Consider the following 10,694-nt stretch of genomic DNA (forward strand, 5'->3'; position numbering starts at 1 on the left):
AATGATCAAAAGAAACAAATCTGTATTAGTGCCGATAAATTTGGCAGCAACAGGGGCTTGAAAGTCCAGTGAAAATGTTTGCGGTGTAAATATTAAAATTAGCAGCTGACATCTTAAGGGTTTTTAATTCATGCATGTGAGACAGGTTCCATGTACAACAAGACAGGAAGAGAGGAAGAGAGAAAAAGAACACCGAACAGTTTAATTACCTCTGGTTATGGACACTTTAGCCAGAAATAAAGCTTCCACGGCCTGTTCCTCGGACAGTGAAAATACATCTGGCAACATCTACATTTTCGACCCCTTGATCAGCTCACACTCTGAAAGTAAAGAAAATAGCTTATTTTTGGTAGATATGAAAACAATATCTGAGATATGACCGTTCAATCTAAAGCAGCAGATGTCATTTTCAGGATATGTCAATACAGCACAGAAAGCTTAGCACCAGACTGGTATTGTGGTTGTTCATTAGGTGATGGGAAATATGCAATATGTATACAAAATAATATACTTACCTTCCTTGAAAATCCATCTATACCACCAAAGATGACAATGTTATATCTTGAAAAAAAGCATTGGAATGAAAAGTGAAATGTTTAACCTATTAACCTGCTTCATTATTTATGTATTGCCAGTTGATGAAGAACAACTCCAATTTCATACATTATTGAACATTTGTCTACGAATAAGTAAGAATAAAAAAAGTTAAAATAACTTCTTAGATTTGATGGAGACATTATACATCTTAATACCTTATCAATTTATGATTTGTATCAATTTGAACGAGAGACAGGGGAGCAGGAACTGAGTATTTTTGCCGAGCAATGCAACGAAGCTGGATCATTCTGGCAACGATACCTGCACCATCTACACGCTGCAAAGACTCCATAACTCTTTGCCATTGTACACGATGGCCCATTGCTTGGAGACTTCCTTTGACCATTCTAAAGCCCGCATGGGGCATCCTTGCCTTAATGGCCCTGACTTTCTGGTCTAACTCTTCATCTGACATATCAGAATAGCATTTCCCGACAGACATATTGTGTTCTTTCATCATTCTGTAAAAAAAAAGCTAACCGTTACACTGTCATGAAATATGATTATATATCGACCATGAAACAAATAGGACATGGCCTGCTTATGAGATGCCATGAAAGAAAGTTAGATGAATTCAACAGAAAATGGTGAGAACAGGCGTTCGTAGCTAAATGTTTTTGCTTAGCTTGAGAATAATAATTGCATGATTTATCATTCTACGGTAGAATATAGTAGAATGTTATGAACCGGCACTGAATCGTAGGAGCTAACTTCTAGCTATGTATTGTTAGAAGTTGGACGGAAGAACGCCCAGTGCTGATTACCTGAGATGCCCTCATCACACAGTCCTTCGTAGTTGTCCGCTATGACTTCCTTTGTGTCGGAAAGAAAGGCCGAACAGTATTGGTTGCAAATATTTTGGAAATACTTTTTGGGAATAAAATGCATAAAGGTATGTGCTCTATTACAAAATACTTGACTGCACTTTTTTATTTTATTTTTTACTTTCAAGCCTCGTTTTTGCTTTCAGAACAAATATTTTTGATTGAAAATAAACAAGTTTTGCTCTCGACAAAAACACATCCATTTGTTGCAAGTTGGGGAGGAGGACTAATAGCTGAACAATAGACTATTCAACCTTTACTGAAGAATAGTCTAATAGCCAAGCTAGGTGTGAAAAAACCCCATCCTATCACAGACCAGATTTGCTCTAACGACCAAGGGGGAGTTAGAGCTCTGATTATGCTTTTGGGTCTCAATGCACTACTGTGTCTCTAACTGACAATGAATGGGCAATATAAACCAAATAATAAACTGATAATTGTGCACAACTTCAAATGAAACAAGCAGGGAGGAGGTTTTGAACCCTCAACCTTCTTGCCCGAAGTCCAGCGCGCTATCGACTGTGCACCAAAAGCATGCTCAAGCCGCAGAGTCGATAGAGTGCGTCCTCGCGGTAGCTTGCTACTCAACGTAATAAAGTAATGACTTTTCAAATAAGTTACCTCGCACGTTATGTTGGCTGACAATTTGTTAGCTACGCTGTCCTTACGAACCACATTCATTACAGCAGTATGTACCGGTATGTTAGCTATACCACCCTGCATACCACTGCTGGCTTGCTTCTGAAGCTAAGCAGGGTTGGTCCTGGTCAGTCCCTGGATGGGAGACTAGATGCTGCTGGAAGTGGTGTTGGAGGGCCAGTAGGAGGCACTCTTTCCTCTGGTCTAAAAAAAAAAAAAATATCCCAATGCCCCAGGGCAGTGATTGGGGACACTGCCCTGTGTAGGGTGCCGTCTTTCGGATGGGACGTTAAACAGGTGTCCTGACTCTCTGAGGTCATTAAAGATCCCATGGCACTTATCGTAAGAGTAGGGGTGTTAACCCCGGTGTCCTGGCTAAATTCCCAATCTGGCCCTCAAACCATCATGGTCACCTAATAATCCCCAGTTTACAATTGACTCATTCATCCCCCTCCTCTCCCCTGTAACTATTCCCCAGGTCGTTGCTGCAAATGAGAAAGTGTTCTCAGTCAACTTACCTGGTAAAATAACGGTAAAATAAATAAAATCTACCTAACGTTAGTAGTTATACATCAAACTTGACAATATATTAACTATAGGCTATCTAACTACCCAACGTTTATTGACTTGATTATTCCCGTCATTCTTATCTTAGCTAAATGGTATAGTCGTTCTGCGTTCTCAATGGACATTCATGTGCTTTCGTAAATTCACTCTGGCTATCTACTCCGATTTCAGAGCACTCTCGTCTGAGTGTACCAGAGTGCAGAATAATGAATTTACGAGCGCTCAACACCTGTTGAATATGGCCGGTGTCAGTAAACGTCGGCAAAAAAGCTTAATTAAATTGTTTCCAGCAGCACAGTAACTGTCGCCAACGCTCTGGTTAACACGAAAACTGCCTAACCAGCTCTGCTAGGGTGAGTAAAATGGTCAGAGTGGTCTCATTTGTGTCTGGAAGTAGCTAGCAAGCTAGCCAATGTAATCGTGGGTGCTTGACTGCCGTTGCAAGGCCAGAAAGCTGAAATCAACCCTACTCCTCGGCCCGAACTTCCAGTGTGCGCTCCGAGAGCGAAACAGTCTGATTTTACCCAGGTTTTTTTTCTCAGTTTTTCATGGAATAAAAACCACCATAATATTAATCAAATTAATTAAGCAACTACCAGTCAAAAGTTTGGACACATATTTTCTGCATCATAGAATAATAGTGAAGACATCACAACTATAAAATAACACATATGGAATCAGATAAGAACAAATTCTTATTTACAAGGATAGCCTACTCTTTCCTCCCCATCGGGGAATTCAACCACAGTCTCTGTCTGGTCTGCACGACACAGGAATTCTTTAGCTAAATAGCCCAGTACTGTACTGCCGACCGTCACGTTGTACAGCGCCATATTTTCCGTTCCATCCTAACAGAAACCCAGAGGGTTTTTCGTTTTTCATGGAATAGAAACACCATAATATTAATCTAATTAATTAAGCAAATACCAGTCAAAGATTTGGATACACCTACTCAATTCTATATTTTTACATGAAGGCAGGGTAAAATAACTAGATATCCGGATAGATAATAATAATATTAAAATAAAGAACAGAGAAGCATCAGCAAATGAGTGTAAAAGTGGACCGGTAGTGTGTATATATATATTTGTGTGTGTGTGTGTGTGTGTGTGTGTGTGTTTGTGTAATTACTAATGTGTATGCATGTCTGTGTTGTGTCAGTCTGCGTGTGTGCGTGCCTATGTCGTGTATGCGAATGTGTGTGTGTTTTGTGTGTGAGTGTCAATGTAGTGTGTGAGTGAGTGTGTATATAGATAGAATTCAGACCCCTTGACTTTTTCCCCATTTTGTTACGTTACAGCCTTATTCTAAAATGGATCAAATCTATCGTTTTCCTCGATCTACACAAAATACCCCGTAATGACAAAGCAAAAAAATATATATATATTTTTGGTTTGTTGCTAACGTATAAAAAATAAAACAAAAACCTTATTTACATAAGTATTCAGACTCTTTGATATGAGATTTGAAATTGAGCTCAAGTGCATCCTGTTGCCATTGATTATCCTTGAGATATTTCTACAACTTGTAGTCCCCCTGTGGTAAATTCAATTGATTGGGCATGATTTGGAAAGGTGCACCTGTCTATATAAGGTCCCACAGTTGACAGTACATGTCAGAGCAAAAACCAGGCCATGAGGTCGAAGGAATTGTCTGCAGAGCTCTGAGACAGGATTGTGTCGAGGCACAGATCTGGGGAAGGGTACCAAAACATTTCTGCAGCACTGAAGGTCCCCAAGAACACAGGGGCTTCCATCATTCTTAAATGGAAGAAGTTTTGAACAAACCAAGACTGTTCATAGAGCTGGCAGCCCAGCCAAACTGAGCAATCGGGGGAGAAGGGCCTTGGTCAGGGAGGTGACCAAGAACCCAGTGGTAACTAACAGAGCTCCAGAGTTCCTCTGCTAAGTCTCTGACCTCCTCCCTGTAGGCTAACTCATCGCCGTCATTGGTCAGGCCTAACACCGTCGTGTTGTCAGCAAACTTGACAATGGTGTTGAAGTTGTGCGTGGCCACGCAGTCGTGGGTAAACAGGGAGTACAGTAGCGTACTAAGCCCACACTCCTGAGGGGCCCCCGTGTTGAGGGTCAGCGTGGCGGAGTTGTTGTTGGCCAGCAGCATACCATCCTGCATCCCACTGCTGGCTTGCCTCTGAAGCTAAGCAGGGTTGGTCCTAGTCAGTCCCTAGATGGGAGACCAGATGCTGTTGGAAGTGGTGTTGGAGGGTCAGTTGGAGTAACTTTTTCCTCTGATCCCAATGCCACAGGGCAGTGATTGGGGACATTGCCATGTGTAAGGTGCTGTCTTTCCGATGGGATGAAAAACGGGTGTCCTGACTCTCTGTGGTCACTAAAGATCCCATGGCACTTATTGTAAAAGTAGGGGTGTTAACCCTGGTGTCCTGGCTAAATACCCAATCTGGCCTTCATACCATCATGTCCCAAATTGTCCCTAGTTTCCAATTGGCTCATTCATCCCCCTTCGCTCCCCTATAACTATTCCCAAGGTCGTTGCTGTAAATGAGAATGTGTTCTCAGTCAACTTACCTGGTAAAACAAGGGTGAAAAAATATATATAGAAAAAATACCCTCACCTCCTGGGGCCGGTCTGTCAAGAAGTCCAGAATCCAGTTGCAGAGGGAGGGGTTCAGTCCCAGGGTCCCTAACTTGGTGATGAGCTTGGAGGGGACTATGGTGTTGAAAGCTGAGCTGTAGTCTATGAACAGCTATCACAGTTATCACAGACAGAAAGCAACTTCTCATTTTGAAAACAGCCTATGTGGCCTCGATTTGATCATTGATTGTCTACACGAAGGCTTGGGTCCAACAGAGATACCCAATGAAGACCTTCAACACGTAAATACATGCATTACACTTCTTACCCATAAGAGCGGCAGTTCGGGGGAAGGCATTTGGGCTAAACTAAGAGTAGTTTACAAATGTATCTGTCACGATCGTGTGGAGGATTGATGGACCAAAACGCAGCTTTAGGAAAATATGCCATCTTCTTTTATTTTTTAAAAGATGACGAAAATAAACACGACACACTTTAACAAACTATACAAAACAACAAACGACCGTGAAGCTAAATAACGTTGTGCAAATACACACACAGGCTACAAACGTTCTACATAGACAATTACTCACAACCAATGAGAGCCTATGGCTACCCTAAATAAGGCTCCCAATCAGAGACAACCGAAATCAGCTGTCTCTAATTGGGAACTCATTCAGGTAACCATAGACTCTCCTAGACAACTAAACATACATAGACAACACTAGACACATGTACTCCACACAAACCCATATACTATACCCAACAACCCCTTTACCATAAAAACACCCAAAACCAACAAAACACAAACATTCCCCATGTCACACCCTGACCTAACTAAAATAATAAAGAAAACAAAGAATACTAAGGCCAGGGCGTGACATAACCCCCCCCTTGAGGCGCGAACTCCGGGCGCACCATTACACAGTCTAGGGGAGGGTCTGGGTGGGCTTCCATCCACGGTGGCGGCTCCGGCTCTGGTTGTGGTCCCCACGTCACCACAGTACCTAACCACCTCCTAGGCTTCCTCCAAACGACCCCCCTCCACATTAACCCCATTGCATGAAGGGGCAGTTCCGGACTAAGGGGCAGTACCAGGGTAAGGGGCAGTACCAGGGTCAGGGGCAGTACCAGGGTCAGGGGCAGTACCAGGGTCAGGGGCAGTACCAGGGTCAGGGGCAGCACCAGGGTCAGGGGCAGCACCAGGGTCAGGGGCAGCACCAGGGTAAGGGGCAGCACCAGGGTAAGGGGCAGCACCAGGGTAAGGGGCAGCACCAGGGTAAGGGGCAGCACCAGGGTAAGGGGCAGCTCCGGACTGAGGAATGGCAGCTCCGGACTGAGGAATGGCAGCTCCGGACTGAGGGACTGCAGCTCCGGACTGAGGGACGGCCCATGGCTGGCTGACAGATCTGGCTGCTCATGGCTGGCTAACGGATCTGGCTGCTCATGGCTGGCTGACGGATCTGGCTGCTCATGGCTGGCTGACGGATCTGGCTGCTCATGGCTGGCTGACGGATCTGGCTGCTCATGGCTAGCTGACGGATCTGGCTGCTCATGGCTAGCTGACGGATCTGGCTGCTCATGGCTAGCTGACGGATCTGGCTGCTCATGGATCTGGCTGCTCATGGCTAGCTGACGGATCTGGCTGCTCATGGCTAGCTGACGGATCTGGCTGCTCATGGCTAGCTGACGGATCTGGCTGCTCATGGCTAGCTGACGGATCTGGCTGCTCATGGCTAGCTGACGGATCTGGCTGCTCATGGCTGGCTGACGGATCTGGCTGCTCATGGCTGGCTGACGGATCTGGCTGCTCATGGCTGGCTGACGGATCTGGCTGCTCATGGCTAGCTGACGGATCTGGCTGCTCTGGCAGATCCTGTCTGGTTGGCGGCTCTGGCAGATCCTGTCTGGTTGGCGGCTCTGGCAGATCCTGTCTGGTTGGCGGCTCTGGCAGATCCTGTCTGGTTGGCGGCTCTGGCAGATCCTGTCTGGTTGGCGGCTCTGGCAGATCCTGTCTGGTTGGCGGCTCTGGCAGATCCTGTCTGGTTGGCGGCTCTGGCAGATCCTGTCTGACGGACGGCTCTAGCGGCTCCTGTCTGGCTGGCGGCTCTAGCGGCTCCTGTCTGGCGGACGGCTCAGTAGGCTCATGGCAGACGGGCGGCTTTGCAGGCTCATGGCAGACGGGCGGCTTTGCAGGCTCATTGCAGACGGATGGCTCAGATGGCGCTGGGGAGACGGATGGCTCAGATGGCGCTGGGGAGACGGATGGCTCAGATGGCGCTGGGGAGACGGATGGCTCAGATGGCGCTGGGGAGACGGATGGCTCAGATGGCGCTTGGCAGACGGGCAGTTCAGTCATCGCTGTGCAGACGGCAGACTCCTGCCGGCTGAGGCGCACTGTAGGCCTGGTGCGTGGTGCCGGGACTGGTGGCACCGGGCTGGGGACACGCATCTCAGGGCTAGTGCGGGGAGCAGCAACAGGACGCACAGGACTCTGGGGACACACAGGAGGCTTGGTGCGTGGTTTAGGCACTGGTGGTAAAGGGCTGGAGACACGCACCATATGGCTAGTGCGTGGAGGAGGCACTGGTGGTACTGGGTTGGGGCGGGGAGGTGGCGCCGGAAATACCGGACCGTGCAGGCGTACTGGCTCCCTTGAACGCCGAGCCTGCCCAACCTTACCTGGTTGTATGCTCCCCGTCGCCTGACCAGTGCGGGGAGGTGGAATAACCCGCACCGGCCTATGTAGGCGAACCGGGGACACCATGCGTAAGGCTGGTGCCATGTACGCCGGCCCGAGGAGACGCACTGGTGACCAGATGCGTTGGGCCGGCTTCATGACATACGGCTCAACGCTCAGTCTAGCCCGGCCGATACGTGGAGCTGAAATGTACCGAACCGGGCTATGCACGCGTACAGGAGACACCGTGCGCTCTACTGCGTAACACGGTGTCTGCCCGTACTCTCGCTCTCCACGGTAAGTACAGGGAGTAGGCGCAGGTTTCCTACCTGACTTCGCCACACTCCCTTTAAGGCCCCCCCCAAGAAATTTTTGGGTTGTACTCACGGGTTTCCAGCCTTGTCTCCGTGCTGCCTCCTCATATCGCCTCCTCTCGGCTTTAGCTGCCTCCAGCTCTTCACGAGGAAGGCGATATTCTCCCGGTTGAGCCCACGGCCCCTTACCATCCAGTATCTCCTCCCATGTCCATGAATCCTGTGTAGGTAGGTCCTGTTGCCGCTTTCCATGCCGCTTGGTCCTATAATGGTGAGTAATTCTGTCACGATCGTGTGGAGGATTGATGGACCAAAACGCAGCTTTAGGAAAATATGCCATCTTCTTTTATTTTTTAAAAGATGACGAAAATAAACACGACACACTTTAACAAACTATACAAAACAACAAACGACCGTGAAGCTAAATAACGTTGTGCACATACACACACAGGCTACAAACGTTCTACATAGACAATTACTCACAACCAATGAGAGCCTATGGCTACCCTAAATAAGGCTCCCAATCAGAGACAACCGAAATCAGCTGTCTCTAATTGGGAACTCATTCAGGTAACCATAGACTCTCCTAGACAACTAAACATACATAGACAACACTAGACACATGTACTCCACACAAACCCATATACTATACCCAACAACCCCTTTACCATAAAAACACCCAAAACCAACAAAACACAAACATTCCCCATGTCACACCCTGACCTAACTAAAATAATAAAGAAAACAAAGAATACTAAGGCCAGGGCGTGACAGTATCCAAGTATTGTTTTTCTCTCTTGCTCTCGCTCTCCCTATCTCTTTAATTCTAAGGGATAGGCGTCCCGTCAACGGGACAGTTGTAAATCGTGCAGCGCCGTGTGTCACGATCGCAGATTTTAGAGAAACAACAATTGTCGGTACATATAAGTGTCTTATATTGGCTGAAAGCTTAAATTCTTGTTAATATAACTGCACTGTCCAATTTACAGTAGCTATTACTGCGAAAAAATGCCATGCTATTGTTTGAGGAGAGCTCCTAACAACAAAACACTTTTTTAACCGCGATAGGTTTGATAAATTCACCTCTGAAGGTGAAATGTGTACTTACATTCTGAAATCTTGCTCTGGTTTATCATCCGAAGGGTCCCAGAGATAACATGAAGTATCATTTTGTTAGATAAAATCATTTTTCATATCCTGAAAAGGTCCATATAGCATGCACGATCGATTTTGTATTTCCACTCGTTCAATTTGCAAAGTTATGAAAACTGGGTGTTTTGCAAATGTTGAACATATAATATGGCTACTAATACTTGAAAAGCTAAATCAAAGTCCAAGTATACATATTTGACAATATTCTTACAGAAAAATGTAATGTGAATGTAAATGTCTCCTTCACGATTTGCCCTAATGCTCATACTTCAAGTTATCCGTCTGAATTTTTGCACATACACTGCTGCCATCTTGTGGACACCATTACAACCAGAATGATTGTAATGATTGTAAACAGAATTACAACCAGAGTGATGGCTGGATTTGGGACCTTTCTGTTGCATTTCAAAAATGGTGGTAGAAAACAAAACGGTTGTTTTTTTCTTTGTATTTTCTTCTACCAGATCTATTGTGTTACATTCTCATACATTCAATTCACATTTCCACAAACTTCAACGTGTTTCCTTTCAAATGGTACCAAGAATATGCATATCCTTGTTTCACGGCATGTGCTACAGGCACTTAGATTTGGGTATGTCATTTTTAGGCATTTTAAAAAAGGGGGCTATATTTAAGGACCAGAAAATTGACAGCCGTGCCATATAGATTTCAAAGTAGTTGGGAGGAGATTTTTGATGTACCGGTTCCATGGCACATGGTTTATGAACGGATACTCAAAGCGACGCCAGATTATAAACGTAGAATTTTTCCATTTTAAATTATTATACAAAATTCTTGCAACCAATAGAATTTTATTTATATGGGGGATACAACCTTCCCAACTCCATAGATTTTGCTGCGAAGAGACCGAATCATTAGATCATTCGTTTTGGTACTGTCCATATGTAGCTTGTTTTTGGTCACAGGTCCAGGAATGGCTGTAGAATTGCAACATTTACCTGGAGCTAACTCTGCAAATAGCACTACTGGGTGATCTGAAAAGTCATAGTCAATTGATCAATAATATAATAATACTTTTAGCAAAAACAAATATTTTCAATTTAGCCTCTGTAGAAACAATGAGAAAAGAAAGGTTCAGAACTTTTGTGAAACATCACAACACAATTGAAAAATATATGGGAATGTAACGATGTGCGCTGAGAGTCGGGAAGCAAGTTCAGGGAGTGAGTGTTTTAATAAATAAACTGAACATAATCCAAAACAAGAAAAACAGGTGTGCGCTATAACAAGCAGCTTGGTAACCCAGATGTCGGAGAGGTAGCACACGTGACAGGGAAATAGAAATCCAATATGGATTGTGTTAAGAGATAGATGGGAGGGGTTGAATGGAGCTGAAGTTTGGGACTA

The sequence above is a fragment of the Salvelinus fontinalis genome, chromosome 1 (genome assembly GCF_029448725.1).
Source record: "Salvelinus fontinalis isolate EN_2023a chromosome 1, ASM2944872v1, whole genome shotgun sequence".
NCBI lineage: Eukaryota > Metazoa > Chordata > Actinopteri > Salmoniformes > Salmonidae > Salvelinus > Salvelinus fontinalis.